The sequence below is a fragment of the Hyperolius riggenbachi genome, chromosome 7 (assembly GCF_040937935.1).
Source record: "Hyperolius riggenbachi isolate aHypRig1 chromosome 7, aHypRig1.pri, whole genome shotgun sequence".
Taxonomy (NCBI): Eukaryota; Metazoa; Chordata; class Amphibia; order Anura; family Hyperoliidae; genus Hyperolius; species Hyperolius riggenbachi.
The window spans coordinates 270,863,984-270,878,653 of NC_090652.1; positions in this window are offsets into that span (position 1 = coordinate 270,863,984).

Below are 14,670 nucleotides of genomic sequence, written 5' to 3' on the forward strand. Positions count from 1 at the left end.
TGAATCGAGCCCTATGTATAGCAGTCCCACTCTTCCATGCGCTGCCTTCCAGTTCCACTGCCAGCCCTCCGTTCTATGTATAGCAGTCCCACTCTTCCATGCACTGCCTTCCAGTTCCACTGCCAGCCCTCCATTCTATGTATAGCAGTCCCACTCTTCCATGCGCTGCCTTCCAGTTCCACTGCCAGCCCTCCGTTCTATGTATAGCAATCCCACTCTTCCCTGCGCTGCCTTCCATTCTACCAGCCCTCCGTTCTATGTATAGCAGTCCCACTCTTCCCTGCGCTGCCTTCCAGTTCCACTGCCAACCCTCCGTTCTATGTATAGCAGTCCCACTCTTCCATGCGCTGCCTTCCAGTTCCACTGCCAGCCCTCCGTTCTATGTATAGCAGTCCCACTCTTCCCTGCGCTGCCTTCCAGTTCCACTGCCAGCCCTCCATTCTATGTATAGCAGTCCCACTCTTCCCTGCGCTGCCTTCCAGTTCCACTGCCAGCCCTCCGTTCTATGTATAGCAGTCCCACTCTTCCCTGCGCTGCCTTCCAGTTCCACTGCCAGCCCTCCATTCTATGTATAGTCCCACTCTTCCCTGCGCTGCCTTCCAGTTCCACTGCCAGCCCTCCATTCTATGTATAGCAGTCCCACTCTTCCATGCGCTGCCTTCCAGTTCCACTGCCAGCCCTCCGTTCTATGTATAGCAGTCCCACTCTTCCCTGCGCTGCCTTCCAGTTCCACTGCCAGCCCTCCATTCTATGTATAGTCCCACTCTTCCATGCGCTGCCTTCCAGTTCCGCTGCCAGCCCTCCATTCTATGTATAGCAGTCTCACTCTTCCCTGCGCTGCCTTCCAGTTCCACTGCCAGCCCTCCATTCTATGTATAGTCCCACTCTTCCATGCGCTGCCTTCCAGTTCCGCTGCCAGCCCTCCGTTCTATGTATAGCAGTCCCACTCTTCCCTGCGCTGCCTTCCAGTTCCACTGCCAGCCCTCCGTTCTATGTATAGCAGTCCCACTCTTCCCTGCGCTGCCTTCCAGTTCCACTGCCAGCCCTCCGTTCTATGTATAGCAGTCCCACTCTTCCATGCACTCCCTTCCAGTTCCACTGCCAGCCCTCCGTTCTATGTATAGCAGTCCCACTCTTCCATGCACTCCCTTCCAGTTCCACTGCCAGCCCTCCATTCTATGTATAGCAGTCCCACTCTTCCCTGCACTGCCTTCCAGTTCCACTGCCAGCCCTCCGTTCTATGTATAGCAGTCCCACTCTTCCATGCGCTGCCTTCCAGTTCCACTGCCAGCCCTCCGTTCTATGTATAGCAGTCCCACTCTTCCATGTGCTGCCTTCCAGTTCCACTGCCAGCCCTCCATTCTATGTATAGCAGTCCCACTCTTCCCTGCACTGCCTTCCAGGTCCACTGCCAGCCCTCCGTTCTATGTATAGCAGTCCCACTCTTCCCTGCGCTGCCTTCCAGTTCCACTGCCAGCCCTCCGTTCTATGTATAGCAGTCCCACTCTTCCCTGCACTGCCTTCCAGTTCCACTGCCAGCCCTCCGTTCTATGTATAGCAGTCCCACTCTTCCATGTGCTGCCTTCCAGTTCCACTGCCAGCCCTCCGTTCTATGTATAGCAGTCCCACTCTTCCATGCGCTGCCTTCCAGTTCCACTGCCAGCCCTCCGTTCTATGTATAGCAGTCCCACTCTTCCATGTGCTGCCTTCCAGTTCCACTGCCAGCCCTCCGTTCTATGTATAGCAGTCCCACTCTTCCCTGCACTGCCTTCCAGTTCCACTGCCAGCCCTCCGTTCTATGTATAGCAGTCCCACTCTTCCATGTGCTGCCTTCCAGTTCCACTGCCAGCCCTCCGTTCTATGTATAGCAGTCCCACTCTTCCATAGGCATCATTCTCCCATACGCAGTATCTGCTCCAGGCCCCATCTCTAGACCTCTGTGGAAATCTGGCCTCGGGCCTGCTTTCTGTTGGGCTTCCCATTGAATTATATGTCAGTGGATCCGGCAGTGATTCATTACCAGCGGCTCTCAGCCAGTCTGATTATGTCAGGTTTGAATGTTACGTAATGACTGCTGGACTGGCGAGAGGAATTGAATGTTCACCGTAATGCACTGTGGAAAATGTCCATGCTGTAAAAGAAATGAAATGAATTATGCATAGAAAAAAAAGATCTGGCTCTCTAAGTAACGTGCCGCTGAACTGCCACAAGAGGGAGCTCCTCCTCATTATGAATGTTTCCATCATTTAGAGTCTTTGCAGCTGAAAGGGACAAGAGTCTGCCACACTCGCATGTAGCGAGCCCCGGTTTAGACCTGTTCACACTTACATGAATTTGTGTGCATCATGCAGTATTGCGATTTCACATTCACCGCACATCCGATATATTTCAATGGCACTGCAATTGACCTCAAATTTTCTACATAAGTTTTGTGAATTTTCTGCGTTTTAAAATCTTCCTGCAGTGTTGTGGTTTCTTGTGTGTGATGTGAGATTCACATTTAAGGATATCCGAAGTGACAGGGCTTAATAAAAGTTTGTACCTACTTTGTTTTGTAAAGTAGTTGGAATACGGACTGCACTCTCCTCCCCTTCACCCCTCTTCCGATTGCCTCCATTTGCTCTGAAAAGCGCTTGGACTGGGTCTTGGCCCTCTCCTGGGTCGGCAGCCTTGACTCGGAAGCAGTACAGTTCAATAGCCGTCGCACCTGTGCAATTGTGCGCGCGCCTGCACAGTTGGAGCGTGCTGTGAGTGCGTGCGCACGGCATTCTGGAGACTGAGATCTTCCAAGTGTGCAGGCGCACGTGAAACATGCCCAACTGTGCAGGCGTGGCAGCTATTGAACTGTACCATACCTCCCAACTTTTTGAGATGAGAAAAAGGGACAATTAAGCCACACCCATGCCACACTCCTGGTCACGCCCCCACCACACCATGCCATACCATAAAGATTTCATAAGAAAAATATGTTGTTTTATAATTCAAACCACCTGGTCCTTTCTATCCTGGTTCATTTTCCTTCATATTAACATTTTAAAATGAGTAATATATCAATTTAAAGGATGTGAATAAAGTTTAGAGTTAAAGGGACACTTAAGTCAAACAAAAAAAATGAGTTTTACTCACCTAGGGCTTCCAATAGCCCCCTGCAGCTGTCCGGTGCCCTCACCGTCTCCCTCCGATCCTCCTGGCCCCAACAGCAGACACTTCCTGTTTCGTTGACAGGAGCTGACAGGCTGGGGACGCGAGTGATTATTCGCGTTCCCAGACACATTTAAACACCCTCTATGCTGCTATATGGTATATGATATATGCTATAGCAGCGTAGATGGCAATATTGTGGTCAGGAACACGAAGAATCACTCGCGTCCCCAGCCTGTTAGCTCCTGTCACCGAAACAGGAAGTGGCTGCCGGCGGGGCCAGGAGGATCGGAGGGAGATGGCGAGGGCACCGGACAGCTGCAGCGGGCTATTGGAGGCCCCAGGTGAGTAAAACTCATTTTTTTTTGTTTGACTTAAAGGACTTACGAGGCCAAAATGTCTAAAAAAAGCAAAGTACCTGTAAGCTTTTTAAATGCACGGAGGACGCCGTCCGCGCCCTCCGTGCAGTTCCGCCGGGTCCCCTTCCTGAGATCGCCCCCCGCGCCGACCCCGACCCCCCCAGGCCGGGTCGGGCTCTTGTGCCGCTCTCAATATGGCCGCTTCCATTGGCCGCGGCTGCGCAGTCCGCCTGGCCGCGAGTGCGGCTGCGCAGCTCTACGGCCAACCCCCCGAACCACGCACTGTAGCGTGGATCGGAGGGGTTGGCCGTAGAGCTGCGCAGCCGCAATCACTGACCAATTTTACCACCTCCATGTAGTATGAGGGCCCACAAACTTTGAATACTATAAAGTGATTGTGTTGCTAAGTGTAAGTGTAAAATTGGCCAATCAAAACTGGATGCAGCGAGTCCCGGTATAGACCTGTTCACACTTACATGAATTTGTGTGCATCATGCAGTATTGTGATTTCACATTCACCACACATCTGATATATTTTAATGGCACTGCATTTGACCTGCATCTTTTTTCCGTACGTTTTGCGATTTTGCTGTGTTTTAAAATATTCCTGCAGTGTTGGGGTTTCTTGTTTGTGATGTGAGATTCACATTTAAAGGTGCCAGGCTTAACTACTTAAAGAGAATCTGTATTGTTAAAATCGCACAAAAGTAAACATACCAGTGCTTTAGGGGACATCTCCTATTACCCTCTGTCACAATTTCGCCGCTCCTTGCCGCATTAACAGTGGTTAAAAACAGTTTATAAACAAACAAAATGGCCACCAAAACAGGAAGTAGGTTGATGTACTGTATGTCCACACATAGAAAATACAACCATACACAAGCAGGCTGTATACAGCCTTCCTTTTGAATCTCAAGAGATCATTTGTGTGTTTCTTTCTCCCTGCAGTTCTCATGCACTGAAGTTTCAGGCTGCTCTTTTTTCTCCTGCAAACAGCTTTGCCCTTGTCTGTAATTCTTCAGTATGTGAAAGCCCGGCCAACTCAGAGGACAATTTATCCAGCTTGTAAAATATAAGAGAGAAGAGAGAAGCTGCTCTAATCTAAATAATACACAGGCAGTGTGCATAGAGGGGCCTGGAAGGGGGAATTCATAGCAGAACCACAACACTGAAGAACTTGGCAGCCTTCCAGACACAGGCTGACAAGTCTGACAAGGGAAAGATACATTGATTTATTACAGAGACTGTATTGGTAGGTGAACAGAGGCGCCAGAAGGATAAAAGTACATACCGTATTTCGCGCCGTATAAGACGCTCCGGAATATAAGACGCACCTAGGTTTAGAGGGCAAAAACCAGGGAAAAAAAAAATACTAAACCTGGTGCGTCCGTATTCCAGGAGCGTCTTGTACATAACCTTGTGTGTCCTCATGTGTCCTCCTGTGCCCCCCACATCCTCATGTGTCCTTCTGTGTGTCCTCCTGTGCCCCCCATGTGTCCTCCTGTGTGTCCTAATGTGCCCCCATGTGTCCTTCTGTGCCCCCCATGTGTCCTGTGTCCTCATGTGTCCTCCCACGTGTCCTTCTGTGCCCCTCCTGTGTGTCCTCATGTGTGCTCCTGTGCCCCCATATGTCCTCCAGTGCCCCCCCATATGTCCTCCAGTGCCCCCCATATGTCCACCAGTGCCCCCCATATGTCCTCCACTGCCCCCCATATGTCCTCCAGTGCCCCCCCATATGTCCTCCAGTGCCCCCCCATATGTCCTCCAGTGCCCCCCCATATGTCATCCAGTGCCCCCCAGCCTTCCTCCCTCCCACCTGCGTCTCCTGGCCCCCCGGATGGAGTGTTACTAGCAGCGGCAACTTACCTTTGGCAGGCTCCCGCGCTGATCCTATAGCATTGCGCTGCCCCCCGCTAGCCTCCTCTGCCTCCCCCCTCTGTATCTGGCCCCCCCGGGTGAAGGAATAAGTATCGGCAGCTTACCTCCGCAGGGCGCCCGCGATGACTGCAGACGTCCGTCTTCAGGGCACTTCTCGCTCTAGTGGCCGGCTTGAACTGATGACGCGCAGTTCAAAGCCGGCCACTAGAGCGAGAAGTGCCCTGAAGACGGACGTCTGCAGTCATCGCGGGCGCCCTGCGGAGGTAAGCTGCCGATACTTATTCCTTCACCCGGGGGGGCCAGATACAGAGGGGGGAGGCAGAGGAGGCTAGCGGGGGGCAGCGTGATGCTATAGGATCAGCGCGGGAGCCTGCCAAAGGTAAGTTGCCGCTGCTATTAACACTCCATCCGGGGGGCCAGGAGACTCGGGCAGGCATGGGGAAAGCAGGCAGGGAATCCCCAACATGGCGGCGGGTCGGCGGTTCGGAACGGCGGGCGTTATTAAGTTGGGGATTCCCTGCCTTTGCCGTATAAGACGCAGGGACTTTTTCTCCCCATTTTTGGGGGAGAAAAAGTGCGTCTTATACGGCGAAAAATACGGTACAATTTTTAAAAAATTGCTGGGAGGAAGTGGTGGACTCGCCTCCGTTAAAGCAGACACCAAGGACTGTAAATGTATAGATATACACATTTATTGAAAATACCCCAAAGATGCAACGCGTTTCGCGGGCACAGCCCACTTCTTCAGGCAATAAGCAGGGGATAAACAACAGCAATTCAGTTATAGCAAGCAGAGCACCTCCCAGCAATTTTTTAAAAATTTTATGTACTTTTATCCTTCTGGCGCCTCTGTTCACCTACCAATATATTTGAGTCCACCCCAGGTGGAGGGGTGATCTACCCCCTTTCTTCCTATCTACAGAGAGCGACTTCTTAATCCTGAGTGAGGACAGGTCTAATCTCCTCACCTGCCTAATGAGTGGTTACCTAGGTGGTAACCCGTGTTTGTGAGTATTACCATCTCACTGTTTCATTTATCCAATCAATTTTGACATACTACACCATATTGGGCTCTCGATTTCTCTTCAACTTTATTACAGAGACTGTGATAGCAGAAAGTGCTGCAGTAAGCCAGAACACATTAGAATAGCTTTTGGAACTTGTAGGATGATAAAAAACAGGATGCAATTTTTGTTACGGAGTCTCTTTAAAGGGAACCTTAACTGCTGCGGAAAAATAAATTCACTTACCTGGGGGCTTTCCCAAGCCTCCTGCAGCCGTCCTGTGCCCGCGCCGGTCCTTCGGTGCCCTCCGGTCTCCCTCCGCCGCTAAGTTTCGATTTCGGACGACTGCCAGTCGTCCTGGGGCCTCTTCCGCATTCCTGGTCGTAAACTGCAGTAAAGCGCGTCCGCATGACGCGTTTGACGTCATGCGATGACGCGTTTGGCGTCATGCGGACGCGCTTTACTGCAGTTTACGACAAGGAATGCGGAAGAGGCCCCAGGACGACTGGCAGTCGTCCGAAATCGAAACTCAGCGGCGGAGGGAGACCGGAGGGCACCGAAGGACCGGCGCGGGCACAGGACGGCTGCAGGAGGCTTGGGAAAGCCCCCAGGTAAGTGAATTTATTTTTCCGCAGCAGTTAAGGTTCCCTTTAAAGACTGCTCCACGCCAATGGGCGTGGCCGCGGCGGCAGCCCCAGTACCGCCTAACGCCAATTGGCGTCAAGTCCTGGGGCTCTGTTTTCCAGGAGATCGCGCACAGGCTGCGCGCACATCTCCTGCTCGGGAGGCGGAGCTCCGACCCCTCTTCAGTCTCCAAGCGGCAATCGCCGCTCGGGAGTCTGTTAGATGGCAAAACCGCTGTCTTTACACATTGTACAGCGCTGCGATCAGCAGCAGCGCTTTGGTGGGGAGAAAAGGAGGGGGAAATCACTTGTGTGCTGTGTTGTGCGGCCCTGCAGCTTGGCCTTAAAGCTGCAGTGGCCATTTTCCCCAAAATTAGACTGGTCTTTAGGGGGGGGGGGGGGGGGTTCCACTGTGGTCCTCAAGTGGTTTAAGTGTACCAGAGACATCAGCTATAAAGTTTTTTTTACTTACCCGAGGTTTCCTCCAGCCCCATAAGCACGGATGCGTCCCTTGCCGTCCTCCCATGTGCCTCCATTAAGCGGCAATCCGCTCCAGTATTCGGCTCAGTGACGTCAGCAGGGGGCCTTGACACTCACTAGGCTTCAGTCACCTGCCTAAGTTGCCTGGTGGGTGATCTTGCTCTGCCAATTCCAATGCAACTTCCACATCCTGCCAGCTACTGTATTTTTTGGACTATAAGACTCACTTTTCCTCCCCCAAAAGTGGGGGAAAAAGTCACTGCGTCCTATAGTCCAAATGCAGGGAGTTCCTGCAAATACGGACCTCCAAACCGCCGCAATGTTGGGGACTCCCTGTACTGTGCCCATGTAGAGGAGGACACAGGAGGGCAAACGGAGGACAAAGGGGGACACAAAGTGGCATAGAGGACACAAGGGGGACATAAAAGGGCATAGAGGAGGACACAAGGACAGAGCGGACACTGGGAGACACAAGCGGTACAAGAGGGACATGAGGTACAAATGGGGCATAATCCACAAGATGCCCCTTCACCATGGATGTACCAGGGTTAGTATATATTTTTCCCCTGGTTTTTGTCCTCTAACCTAGATGCGTCTTATGGTCAGGAGCGTCTTATAATTCAAAATAAACAGTAAAGACTAAAACCTAAATGAATTTTTTTTTTGTGACCAAACTAATGCTCACGGCAGATAACCCTCCACCTAGCAGCTGCATCCGCTATGATCCATCTTAGCAACAGCGCTCACATAAACGGCACCACATTGAACGTGTTTGACTACAGAGTCATTGGATTGGTAGAAAATGATTCAGTCGGATGCTGTAAATAGCCCCCATCCAGCATAACTGCTCCGCTGGTTGCTCTGCGCCCCGCAGAATGGATTTGTCAGGACCAGCATAAGAGCGGAGGCCTGTCTCAGCCACTCATATTACAGATACATTAGCTCATAAAGGAGGAGAGGAAAATTCTGCCAGCACAATAATGAACAACTTGCTAATCTTCCTCGTCTGCTTCTCCCGTCTGATTGCTGCTCCCGACTGCAGACTGACACAGCTGGGGAAATGCAGATGAGTCATCAATTTATGGCACTCTTTGAAGATCCTCTGACAAACATATTCAGAAGCTGGCTGCTGTCTGCAGATTGTGAAACCTGATACTAAATATTTTCTCTTTATGCAAGTACAACTTCAGCCAAACCAAAATGTGATTTATTGTCTTAAAATGATGAGCTGTTAAAATGACTAAAAATAACTTAAAGGGCCACTATCACGACAAATGTTAAAATGTAAAATGCAAGTGTTTGCATATGTTTAAAATGTTTCATGGTATACTACGCTAAAAATATATATTTTTTCTGTCTCAATGCCTCTTTACAGTAGGCAGTAAAAATTTTACAGGTTTGGACTAATCCATCTTCTTAGGAGGGATTCTCAGTGTTTTCTTTATTTTCAAAAGCACTTACTGAATGGTGGAGTGGGGGCACGATGGCTGGCTGGTGGGGCCCATTTGGGTGATCGAAATCAATGTTTGTATGGTGAGCTTTAGATATTTTTTGCCTAACTCCAAAGTCCTACTCCAAAGAGCCACATTAATCCATGCCCTGCACTGATGAGAATCAATAAATTCGAAACAGTCTGTATGCATGTTGGATTATTGTGGCTTTGTAATATTAAAAAGCGGACACATCATTGCATTCCAGGGGGTCTGGAGGTGTGGTTGGCTTGCAGAGACAACAATGGGTGATTTGCATATATTCAGCAGTGTTGCTCTGGGAGACATCTCGGAGCTCACTCCAACCTGAATTATTGCAAATACTTACTGTTTTAAGGAAGCATACTTTTGTTTTCCAAATGATGGTGTTATTATTTAAGAAAAGTTACCTACAGATGTACTTGGCTAGTCTGCTAGGATGCTTTAATCTTTACTTGCTAGCAAGCTGCACCTGTGTGGGCAGATCACAGACAAATCATTCCAGCCCCCAGCCTGCGTCTCATCACTCTACAAGCAAGGGGAGGGAGGAGAGGCAAGAGAATACCTTATCTTAGTAGCTACGCATTGCTGGAGACTAGTACTTTACAGGATGTTTTGAATCAGGATTATTATGCTAGTTTATAGTTTATATGATGCTATTGTGCTAGTTCAGAAATACAATCTCTGGTTTATTGGTTAATTTAAAAGAAAAAAAGTAAGTGTTCAGCTTGTGAGCCTTCTTCAGACTCTATTCCTATTGACTTACAATCAGAAGGAAGTAGAGAGCTTTTTTTTGCAAATATATGTGTCATCCAGATACATTAATTAGAAGGAATCTTGCAAGGATTGTGATGTATTTATGGCAAATTGATTAGACCCTTTGTTTACTTAATGCTTACATAGACTAAGGCTGTAATGGAGAGTTTTATACAGACCCTATCCTGTTCACTGTACACTGCTGGAGCCTGGAAACAGTTAACTGTATGTTACTTAGCAGCAGGCTTGCTCAACTCCCAACTCCGAATTTGGGTGAAACCCGTATGGTTGCTATCCGGATTTCACCCTGATAATTACAATCAGCTGTGCAGGCGGGGGGGGGGGGGTCAATCTTACCTCTCTGACGTCTTCTTCGGTCCGTCCCTCGGCGCCTCCCATGATGCGGTCCAATCCGGGATCACGTGACTATACACTTCTTCCTTCAACCCGGAAAGAGGAAGTGTTTGTACTCACGTGACGCCGGATTGGATCGCATCGTGGGAGGCGGCGAGGGACGGACCGAAGAAGACATCAGAGAGGTAAGATTGCCCCCCCCCCCCCCCCCCCCCCGCCTGCACAGCTGATTGTAATTATCAGGGTGAAATCCGGATAGCAACCATACGGGTTTCACCCAAATTCGGAGTTGAGCAAGCCTGCTGAGCAGCGATGTGGGGGGGGGGGGGGGGGGGGGGAGGGGGAGGGCAGTGCCCCAGTGTAACGCCACCTATGTCAATTGCAAAGATGGCAAGAAAGAGAGTAAGGAGGCATCCTTATATGCACATACATTGGGAACACGTGTTTTCTGCACTAAACGTTTTCTTTATTTGTCAGTGCATTTTTGTATGCGTTTGTAATTGCATTTCGCGTTTGCGGTTTTCATGCATTTTTGGTGGGGTTGTGTGTGGTTTTTCAATATTTCCCATTATCAATGGAGTAAAATTCAGTACATACAGCTCTCATGTCTGTTCTGTGTTGTTGGTTGCCTTGTGTTTGCCCAATATATATTGCTCCGATGTCTGCAGTCTATTTTAGGGCCTATTTCCACTAGCCGCGAATTGTGGCCGTTTTCTGCATGCGATTTCAGATGTGGAATCTCAGCCTATCCGAATTGTCTGCTGCAAAAGAGTACTGACTGCAATTTTCCACAGGCTGCATCTGAATCCCTATAGCCAGTGGCGTAACTAAGGAGCTTGGTGTCCCGGGGCAATTTTTACATGGGGCTCCAAGCACTCTATTGATACTGAGCCCCAAAACCTAACGAGGAAAGCTGCAGTATCAGAGGGGTGTAATCAGAATAAGGAAGGATTACCACAATGGGATGCACATATAGAGCGGAGCGTTGTACTAACAGTGCAGAAGATTTGGGCGCAGCCAGCGCCACCATAAACCGTAATAGGAATTACGGCAATAGCGGCGCACAGTCAGTAACTTCGGCAACATCAGAAGACGGAGCTGACGTTACTTTTAAAACTCTGTAATTTTGCCTCCAGCAATAGCTGGAAGCCGAATTACATTATTCTCCACTATCCACGTGGACCTGGAGGGGGAATAGTAATTAACACCGCCAGGAATTGTGCAGCAGCAGGATCAGCCATATAGTGGATGTATCCTGCACCCAAGTCTCCCGACGGCAAGATAACATGGATGGTATAGAGGTGTTCATTATCAGCATAGCACCAGTAAAAAGCTAATAAGATGGATGAAGGAGGGCCCCCCTTTGCCAAAGGGCCCCGTGCATCCCCTATTGCTAAGCCACTGCCTATAGGTATAGAGATTTGGCTAACAGCATGTGTGCCGCTTCTGATTCAGAAACGGACATAGCGCCCAGTGGAAATTGGCCCATCTCCTTCAATCTGGACAGTTGTTCTGCAGGGATGCTAAATCCACTATCAGATCTATGGACAGCCACTAGGGGGAGACTGTATAAATCGCACCTGAAAAAGAATCTTGTAAATATGGATGTAAAATGTGGAACTTACATTTACCTGAAAATACATTTTGATGCATTAGTCGTGATTCCGAAGGTCTCCTTCCCTTGCCTTTGAATTATCGCCAGCCTTACTCATCGTTTTTTTTATGATTATTTTCCCGTGTACGTTTATAAACAGGCAGGCTTGTGGAGCACGTAATGAGAGCCATCTCTGCATCATTTAAAATGTAATAACATGCTCTATTAGAATTTTCCTTCCTCGGTAGATGGATAATAATGAGTCATTTTGGATGTGAACTGTTGGTGTGCAGCCGAGTACATGACCGAACAAGGAAGGCTTCTCTTCTGCTGATCTCTGGGAAGGACCCGACAATGGATTACAAGGTGACTGAAAGACACATGGGAGGCTGCCAGCTTGTTAAGACACAGAAGAGGAGTCAAATGTAGGACAAGAGGGAGACACACACTCCAGTGAGGCAATAAGGAGACGGAACCAACAGACAATACGCTGAAAGGATCTGCCTGCCTCAAAGGCTTACATGAAATTCTGCCATTTAGGTCCACAAACCAACGTAAAAATGTTATGTGCGCTGCTCTCTGACCCTTATAAGTTCTGATATGGAGATATGAAGAGACAACTGAGAGCCCACTATAGTGTAGTAATTAAAAGTGGGATAAAACTCTGACATAACAGTCAATAAAAAATGTTTTCCTATGTTTTATTACCCATACAGTTACCATATTTGCTTTTATGCACAAGTAATACTGTCCATTTACAAATTACAAGTTTCCAAAGTACAGTTTATCTGCTCTGCAAGCTGACATTGCATTTTATTCATAGCTGCTGTAATTATATAATTATATATGAGCTCTTCTCAACTGTGTGCATGCTTGAAGCAGACGGAACTCATTTTCTGCAGAGCAAGGAATGTAGCAACAGTGGAATGTAAACAAAAGATAATGTTATCTCCTCTGTGGATGCAGATCTTAAAGGAGTACTGTAAGGGTAATAAAAAAAAATGAGTTTAGCTTACCTGCTGCTTCTAACAGCCTCCCACAGACGTCCTGTGCCCGTGGCGGGACAAAACGATTCTCCGGTCCCTCACCGTGGCTCACTTCCGAAATATGCGACTTTAATGTTGCAAGTCACTGTCCTCACCGCACGCGTCCGCTCTCCTGCTGACATCACCTGGAGTGTACTGAAGAGCAAAGTGCTGTGTTTAAGTGTTAACTGTTTGAATGCTGTTCTGTTACAATTTTGTTTTTTTTTTGGTTGGTTTAAGGCTGCAAGTAATCTTTTGAGCAAAGAAGAAATGCTGAGTTTTTGACCACTTTAAGGACCACGTGTAATGTTAAACACAGAGTATGAAATAATACTCACAAGTGTGGGTTACCACTAGGCAACCACTTTTATAGCAAGTGGGGAGGTTAGACCCGACCCAACTCACCATAAAGATGTTGCTCTCTGTAGAGGCAGGAAAAAAGGGGGAAACCCCTCCACCAAGAGTGGACTAGATATAGTATAAATGGACAAACAGAGGCGCCAATCAGAATAAAATGACTTAATAACAGTTTTAAAAGGGAGGTAGTGGTGGATTTACCTCCCTAGAAGAGTCAATGAGGTTATGCCAACATAAGACTTTTATGTACTCAAAAAAATTGCGACACGTTTCGTGGGCCTGTACCGGCTTCTTCAGGCAGTGAGAGCAGGCCCAGTTGACACTATATCAGAGCAAGCATGGCGCCTCGCCTATGGTCTAGATCAGACATGGGCCACAATGCATTTGCCTTTATGAGTCAAGACTGTGGCTGTAAGACTCCTGCAATGCATTGTGGGACTTGTAGTTCCTTAACAGCTGGAGGGCCAAGTTTTCCCATGCCTGGTCTAGATAATATTATGCAGCAATACAAGTAGAACAGTGCCATCTACAGGTCAGATGTATGGACACCACATGATGGTAACACTCCATGGGCTTGATTCACAAAGCGGTGCTAACTGTTAGCACGCCTGTGAAAACCCCCTTAGCACGTCTAAACAAGCTTTTCATGCACAAAACTTTATGCGCGTAAAACTTTACGCGCACACTGCACAGAGCGCAGGGCGCTCCGCGCGAAGTGCCCATTAAAGCCTATGGGCTAGATTCACAAAGCGGTGCTGACTGTTAGCACGCCTGTGAAAACCCCCTTAGCACATCTAAACAAGCTTTTCGCGCATAAAACTTTATGCGCGCAAAGTTAACGCACGATCTGATTGAGAAATCCGGTGCTAACCTACTTAGCACCCTGGTTAGCACGTCTAAAGACTTTAGACGTGCTAAGTAGGTTAGCACCGCATAGTGAATCAAGCCCCATGCATGTTAAGCTAAAGAAGGAAACTTGGAGACCCAGACAATAATCTGCCCACTTTTGCTGCCTCTTCATTCCCTGAGTCCCAGACACTCTTCCCGACTGCTGCAGTTCACGTTTGGCAGCATTACTTTGTGAGTGTGTCAGCCCACAGCCCGCCCCTTGCTTCCTGGTGCCATAGGCCATGGCCTTTGTGGCCTTGCCTGAAATCCCGCCATGTGTACAGGACTTTTTCCCCGGTTAACCCAAACTCTTGTACCCAGAATACTGCGGAGCTAGAGTGAAGTCTGTAACATTTACGCCCGATCACAAAGTCAGACGTTTCACAGAACACTCGCCGACCAAAGTGGAAAAGGGCAACGGATTTAGGAAGTAACCCAGGGCCAATATTTGCTTCACCTCTGACAACATTTGCTAGGCAAACAATGCTAAAGAAATGATCAGAAGCAGAATGTCACAGCTGCCTTGCTCCTTAGCAAATCCCAGGCCAGCTTCATTCTTTTTCCTTTTTTTTTAAGGGATGTAGACAAAGGGAAAAAAAAGACTTTGTCTGAGCAGCACTCATAAAACCTCCAGTCTGTTCCTGCCTGGCGGTAGAGAGAAAATAGGCAGTTTCAAATCACTCTTTAAAATGACTACAGTGGATGTACAGCGTTATCACATGCACAGTATGGAGCCTGCGGC